This window comes from Arachis stenosperma, chromosome 10, assembly GCF_014773155.1.
Source record: "Arachis stenosperma cultivar V10309 chromosome 10, arast.V10309.gnm1.PFL2, whole genome shotgun sequence".
Classification (NCBI taxonomy): Eukaryota; Viridiplantae; Streptophyta; class Magnoliopsida; order Fabales; family Fabaceae; genus Arachis; species Arachis stenosperma.
Genome location: NC_080386.1, coordinates 94,743,080 through 94,750,441, shown reverse-complemented (window position 1 = coordinate 94,750,441; position 7,362 = coordinate 94,743,080). Strand labels below are relative to the sequence as shown.

General features: G+C 37.8%; 1 non-coding gene across 1 annotated transcript; it reads left to right on the top strand.

Moving 5' to 3' along the window:
• Nucleotides 1-442: 442 nt before the first annotated feature.
• Nucleotides 443-550, top strand: LOC130959155 (small nucleolar RNA R71). The gene has a single exon (XR_009078250.1). It is a non-coding gene; the product is annotated as a small nucleolar RNA R71 (small nucleolar RNA).
• The last annotated feature ends 6,812 nt before the right edge of the window (nt 551-7,362 follow it).

The following is a 7,362-nucleotide window of genomic DNA, read 5'->3' as shown; positions in this document are numbered from 1 at the left end:
AGAGATTTGGGTGATTTCTCCATGAAGAATTATAGGTGTTACCATAGGGTTCTCCTAGGTAATTCACCTCTTCTATTGAAGGGTTCTCAGGATCATAAGCTTCTTCTTCAGATGAAGCTTCCCTAGTACTGCCGGGTGCATTTTGCATTCCAGACAGACTTTGAGAAATCAAATTGACTTGTTGAGTTAATATCTTGTTCTGAGCCAATATGGCATTCAGAGCATCAATCTCAAGAACTCCTTTCTTCTGATTAGTCCCATTGTTCACAGGATTCCTTTCAGAAGTGTACATGAATTGGTTATTTGCAACCATTTCAATTAGCTCTTGAGCCTCTGTAGGCGTCTTTTTCAGATGAAGAGATCCTCCAGCAGAGCTATCCAAAGACATCTTGGATAGTTCAGAGAGACCATCATAGAAAATACCTATGATGCTCCATTCAGAAAGCATGTCAGAGGGACACTTTCTGATTAATTGTTTGTATCTTTCCCAAGCTTCATAGAGGGATTCTCCATCCTTCTGTCTGAAGGTTTGGACTTCCACTCTAAGCTTACTCAATTTTTGAGGTGGAAAGAACTTTGCCAAGAAGGCATTGACTAGCTTTTCCCAAGAGTCCAGGCTTTCTTTAGGTTGTGAGTCCAACCATATTCTAGCTCTGTCTCTTACAGCAAAAGGGAATAGCATCAGTCTGTAGACCTCAGGGTCAACCCCATTAGTCTTGACTGTGTCACAGATTTGCAAGAACTCAGCTAAAAACTGATGAGGATCTTCCAATGGAAGTCCATGGAACTTGCAATTCTGTTGCATTAGAGAAACTAACTGAGGCTTAAGCTCAAAGTTATTTGCTCCAATGGCAGGGATAGAGATGCTTCTCCCATAGAAGTCGGGAGTAGGTGCAGTAAAGTCACCCAGCACCTTCCTTGCATTGTTGGCATTGTTGTTGTTTTCGGCTGCCATGGGTTCTTCTTCTTTGAAGAATTCGGTCAGGTCCTCAACAGAGAGTTGTGCCTTAGCTTCTCTTAGCTTCCGCTTCAAAGTCCTTTCAGGTTCAGGGTCAGCTTCAACAAGAATGCCTTTGTCTTTGTTCCTGCTCATATGAAAGAGAAGAAAACAAGAAAATATGGAATCCTCTATGTCACAGTATAGAGATTCCTTGAGGTGTCAGAGGAAGAAAAATAGAAGGCAGAAGTAGAAAATTCGAACTTATCAAAGAAGATGGAGTTCGAATTTTGCATTAAGGAATAGTGTTAGTCCATAAATGGAAGGATGTGAGAAGAAGGGAAGTAATTTTTCGAAAATTAAGTAAAAGATTTTGAAAAACACTTAATTGATTTTCGAAAATAAGAGTGGAAAAGAAATCAAGTGATTTTTGAAAAAGATTTTGAAATTAGAAATTAAAAAAAATTTGATTGAAACTATTTTGAAAAAGATGTGATTAAAAAGATATGACTGGTTTTAAAAAGATATGATTGAGAAGATATGATTTGAAAAACAATTTAAAAGATATGATTTGAAAACAATTTTTTTTTTTAAAAAAAGATTTGATTTTAAAAAATTAATGACTTGCCTAACAAGAAAAGATATGATTCAAACATAAAACCTTCCTCAACAGAAAAGGCAAAAAATGTTCAATCAAATCATTAATTGTTAGTAAGTATCTTTGAAAAAGGAAAGAAATTGATTTTGAAAACATTTGATTGAAAAGATATGATTTGAAAAAGATTTGATTTTGAAAAACTTTGAAAACTTGAAAAAAAATGATTTTGAAAACAAAATCTTCCCCCTTGTGCCATCCTGGAGTTAAACGCCCAGAATGGTGCACATTCTGGCGTTTAACGCCCAAACTACTACCCTTTTGGGCGTTAAACGCCCAGCCAGGCACCCTGGCTGGCGTTTAAACGCCAGTCTGTCTTCTTCACTGGGCATTTTTGAATGCCCAGCTTTTTCTGTGTGATTCCTCTGCAGTATGTTCTGAATCTTCAATTCTCTGTATTATTGACTTGAAAAGACACAAATAAAAAATATTTTTGGATTTTTAATAATGAGGAATAATCAAAATGCAACTAAAATTAAATAACAATGCATGCAAGACACCAAACTTAGCAGTTTGTATATATGGGAAACAACAAAACACTCAAGTCAATAGAATTCAAAGATCAAAACAAGAAAATCATCAAGAACAACTTGAAGATTAATGAAGACACATGCATGAATGCAGTAAGAACAGAAACATGCAATTGACACTAAACTTAAGATGAGACTCTAGACTCAAACAAGAAATATTTTTGGATTTTATGCTTTTGTAATTTTTTTTTTGGTTATTTTTCGAAAATTAGGTGAAAAGGAAAATAAAGGTATCAAACTTCTTAATGAGAATTCCAGGAATCATGCAATGTTAGTCTAAAGCTTTAGTCTAAAGGAATTAGACATAGCTAGCTAAGCTTCAGCAAGACATTGCATTCAAGAGCTAAATTGATGAGGATCAATCAGCTTTGGTGATGATAAGAACATCACCTTGAAACACTAGAATTCATTCTTAAGAACTCTGAAGAAAAATAATACCTAATCTAAGCAACAAGATGAACCGTCAGTTGTCCATACACAAGAACAATCCCCGGCAACGGCGCCAAAAACTTGGTGCACGAAATTGTGATCAATACTTTTCAAAACATAAACAATCCCCGGTAATGGCTCCAAAGACTTGGTGCTCAATACCATGGCATAAACACAACTTCGCACAACTAACCAGCAAGTGCACTGGGTCGTCCAAGTAATAAACCTTACGCGAGTAAGGGTCGATCCCACGGAGATTGGTGGTATGAAGCAAGCTATGGTCACCTTGTAAATCTCAGTCAGGCAGACTCAAATGGGTATAGTGATGAACGAAAATAACATAAAAGATAAAGATAGAGATACTTATGTATATCATTGGTGTAGGAGCTTCAGACAAGCGTATGAAGATGCCTTCCCTTCCGTCTCTCTGCTTTCCTACTGTCTTCATCCAATCCTTCTTACTCCTTTCCATGGCAAGCTTGTGTAGGGTTTCACCGTTGTCAATGGCTACCTCCCATCCTCGCAGTGAAAGCTAATGCACGCACTCTGTCACAGTACTGCCAATCACCGGTGTGGTTCCCTCCCCTACCGGAATAGAATCCCTCTTTTGCGTCTGTCACTAACGCCCAGTAGGTTACAGGTTTGAAGCACGTCACAGTCATTCAATCATTGAATCCTACTCAGAATACCACAGACAAGGTTAGACCTTCCGGATTCTCTTGAATGCCGCCATCAGTTCTTGCCTATACCACGAAGATTCCGATTAAAGAATCCAAGAGATATTCACTAAGCCTCATATGCTTGTAGAACAAGAATGGTTGTCAGTCACCTTGTTCATGAGTGAGAATGATGATGAGTGTCAATCATCACCTTCATCAAGTTGAAGAACAAGTGATATCTTGGACAAAGAACAAGCGGAATTAAATAGAAGAACAATAGTAATTGCATTAATACTCGAGGTACAGCAGAGCTCCACACCTTAATCTATGGTGTGTAGAAACTCCACCGTTGAAAATACATAAGAACAAGGTCTAGGCATGGCCGTGAGGCCAGCCTCCCAAATGATCTAAGAACTAGATGTCCCAAGATGATAATACAATAGTAAAAAGTCCTATATATAGAGAACTAGTAGCCTAGGGTGTACAAAGATGAGTAACTGACATAAAAATCCACTTCCGGGCCCACTTGGTGTGTGCTTGGGCTGAGCAATGAAGCATTTTCGTGTAGAGACGTTTTCTGGAGTTAAACGCCAGCTTTCATGCCAGTTTGGGCGTTTAACTCCAAGTTTTATGCCAGTTCCGGCGTTTAACGCTGGAATTTCTTGAGGTGACTTTGAACGCCGGTTTGGGCCATCAAATCTTGGGCAAAGTATGGACTATCATATATTGCTGGAAAGCCCAGGATGTCTACTTTCCAACGCCGTTGAGAGCGCGCCAATTGGGATTCTGTAGCTCCAGAAAATCCACTTCGAGTGCAGGGAGGTCAGAATCCAACAGCATCTGCAGTCCTTTTCAGTCTCTGAATCAGATTTTTGCTCAGGTCCCTCAATTTCAGCCAGAAAATACCTGAAATCACAGAAAAACACACAAACTCATAGTAAAGTCCAGAAAAGTGAATTTTAACTAAAAACTAATAAAAATATACTAAGAACTAAACTAAAACTACTAAAAACATACTAAAAACAATGCCAAAAAGCGTACAAATTATCCGCTCATCAGTCCCAAATCTGACAAAATTTGTGAGAGATGAGAAATAGACAATTTAGTGATGAAGTGACTTTGGAAACTGACATCAAATTAAACTTGAATGATGGTATATAAAGGACATTTGTAATGTATAAATCTTGGGAAAAATAGACTGTTCCGGCAATTTTTGTAACAACTGTGGACCCATCAGGTAAGTGTACTGAGATTGGAGTGATGTTAGTGAATGAATGAAAGAAATCAAGTGAAAAACATACATGATCTGTGGCACCTGTGTCTATAACCCAGGCACCAGACTTGAGAAATTTTTTATTAACAGATAACGAGACAGCAAGAATAGTACCTTGAGTGATATTGAGATCCTTGGGTTGTTGTGCAGAAATTTGATTGATTGTGGATGATGGTGGTGTGGACTGGTGAAGGAGAGACATTAGTGCATTCCTTTGGTCATTGGTCAGGCTATAAGCTGAGCTCTCACCCTCTTTAACATTGGCATTTTGAGAATCACTGGTTTCATCAACTTCATCAGTGAATGTGTTGTTAGCAGCACCATTTCTTTGTAAGTGAAGAGGCAGACCATGCTTCTTATAGCATGTGTCTATGATATGTCCAGTTTTTCCACAAAAGAGTAATGTTTGGTGTTGTAACCTCTTCCTTGACCTCTCCCTCTGCCTGTAGTGCCCCCTCTACCCCTACCCCTGCCTCTATTGGAGTTTTGACCTTGTGTTGCAGCGTAAAAAATCTTGGAATCTTGTAAATCAAGTGAGGGGCTGAATTGGCGTTCTTGCTGAGTTAACATGGAAAAGACAGTGTCAATATCAGGGAGGGGTTTTTGTAACATGATCTGAGTCTTGGCTGTAGAAAACTGTTCATTGAGACCTCGGAGAAATCTTGCTATGTAGTCTTCATTTCTGTAAAAACGCATCACGCTTAACCCACAATTACAGTCACTGGTGCATGTGGTACACAAAGGGATTGGTCTGAAATTGTCAATTTCTTCCCAAAGACCCTTCATTTTTGTGAAATAGGATGTGATGTTAAGATCACCTTGCTTAGCATTGTACACTTCTTCATACAGTTCAGATACATGATAGAGATCACCCTGGTAATATCTTCTTCGCAGATCATTCCATAAATCAGATGCATCATTCCTCCATATCACACTTTGAAGTATATCTTGAGAGAGGGACAGATTTAACCATGAGAGAACAAATGTATTACAGCGATCCCAAGCAGTGAATAAGGGATCAGAAATTTCAGGCCTGGGGAGAGAACCGTCAATAAAAGGAATCTTGTTCTTCGATTTCAAGACTAGCCATATAGATCGAGACCATGTAGTGTAGTTCTGAGAATTGAGTCGAAAGGAAATGATAGGGATTCCTGGACTCTCACCTGGATGAAGAAAATACGGACTGTTAGGATCAGCCGAAGGATGTATTGAAGGTTGATTCAACCGATTGTGAAGTTGAGTGATCTGAAGAAGCAACTGAGACAGAGTATTGAGATCGACATTCGGAGTAGCATTGCCGAGATCACCTTGTTGAGAATCCATGAGAGAAACCACGAAGAAAAGAAATTGGAAGCTGTAGAGTAAAAGGCACAAAGAAAGAATCAAGAACTGAAAGAAAAAGAAGAGTAATCAATGAATCTTGAAATGTGAGATTCAGAACTTCTCCTCCTTAACTCGCTGATCGGAACACTGTCGTGGAAAGAACCAAGCAGCTCTCATCAGTCTCTATGGTGTGAGTTTAGGAGAAGAGGAAGAAGGAGATAGTAAAGAGGGCCATGGATCTGAAGGCGATGATACCATGTTAAGAATGTGGGAAGTTATCAGGGGAAGGGAGAAAAAGAAGTTTCCAGAGAACATAGTAAGAAAGAAAGATGAATGAATTGAAAATTGAGAATCAGTTACACATTCTGTTAGTTGCCTAGATATTTATATTGGCTATGACTAACAAGTTCATTACAAGAATAGCTTAACTAATCAACCTAATAATCATCTAAACAATACATTATTAATTGCTAATCATATTCTAGCTAAATCATTTAAGGGGTCAGGTAATATATTTCAATCAAAATAATTTTAAGAGTTTGAAAGTCCTTATGGCCGTATCATAATTGAAGAGAAAGGAAGAGATTTACTCACCCTTAAAGCTTGAAACTTGTAATTATGGAATCTTTGAAAAGGTGAAATCAAACATGATCTTCACTTTTGATGCACATATTGTAGAATTTTAAATTATGAGAGGGAGGAAAATCTTCTCACCTTTTGAGTTTGAAAGTGGTGTTTCTTTACTCCTTGATGTTCCTTAATATGATTTCCTAAACAAGAAAAATAATAAATGAAACATTCTCCATGGAAGCATATGCTCAAACCTTAATTGAAAGAGAAGAGAAGTCATTCTTCAATTTAACTTAAAGAAATTTATATGAAGATAAAGAAGAGGATAAGACAAAGAGATTAATCATAGTAGAATTTTGATTTGAGCCTTAAATCTTTCACGGAGTGAGTTTGAAGTTTGATGAACATGGTGGTTTCTCTCTTTCTCTTTCCTTCTTTCTTAATTTTTTATGACGGTAATGATTATAAGAATTTGAGAGAGAAGTGATGATGTATTTTTAGGGAGTGATAATGTTGGAGTTTTAGTCAAAAGTTGAATTTAGGTGATGATTACTAATGATAGTGTTTATTTGATCACATATCTCCACTTTATCAGATTAAATAACTCACTTTCCAGTGTAAATGACACCTGATTCATAATTATCTTATCTCTAAAATATTTTTAAAATATTTTGGTGTAGTTAAACTAATGAGAGAGTATCGATAACTTTTTTTTTTGGTTTATCCAAACGGTATCTCCCAACCTGACATGTTAAAAATTAATTCGTCGCGGATCTGAACTCCATTTAAGAGTCTGGCTCTAGCCAATGGGTTGCTATATGCACAAGGTAGGGTTTGAACTCCCGACACTTGCTTAAGCGGACAAGTGAGCTGACCACTCGACCAACCCAAGTTGGTTGGCGATAACGACTTTTACCAATTAAATTTTAGATTCGGTAATTAGGAGTGGCAAAGCGGGCCGGTCCGTCCAATCCGTAGGACGGGCC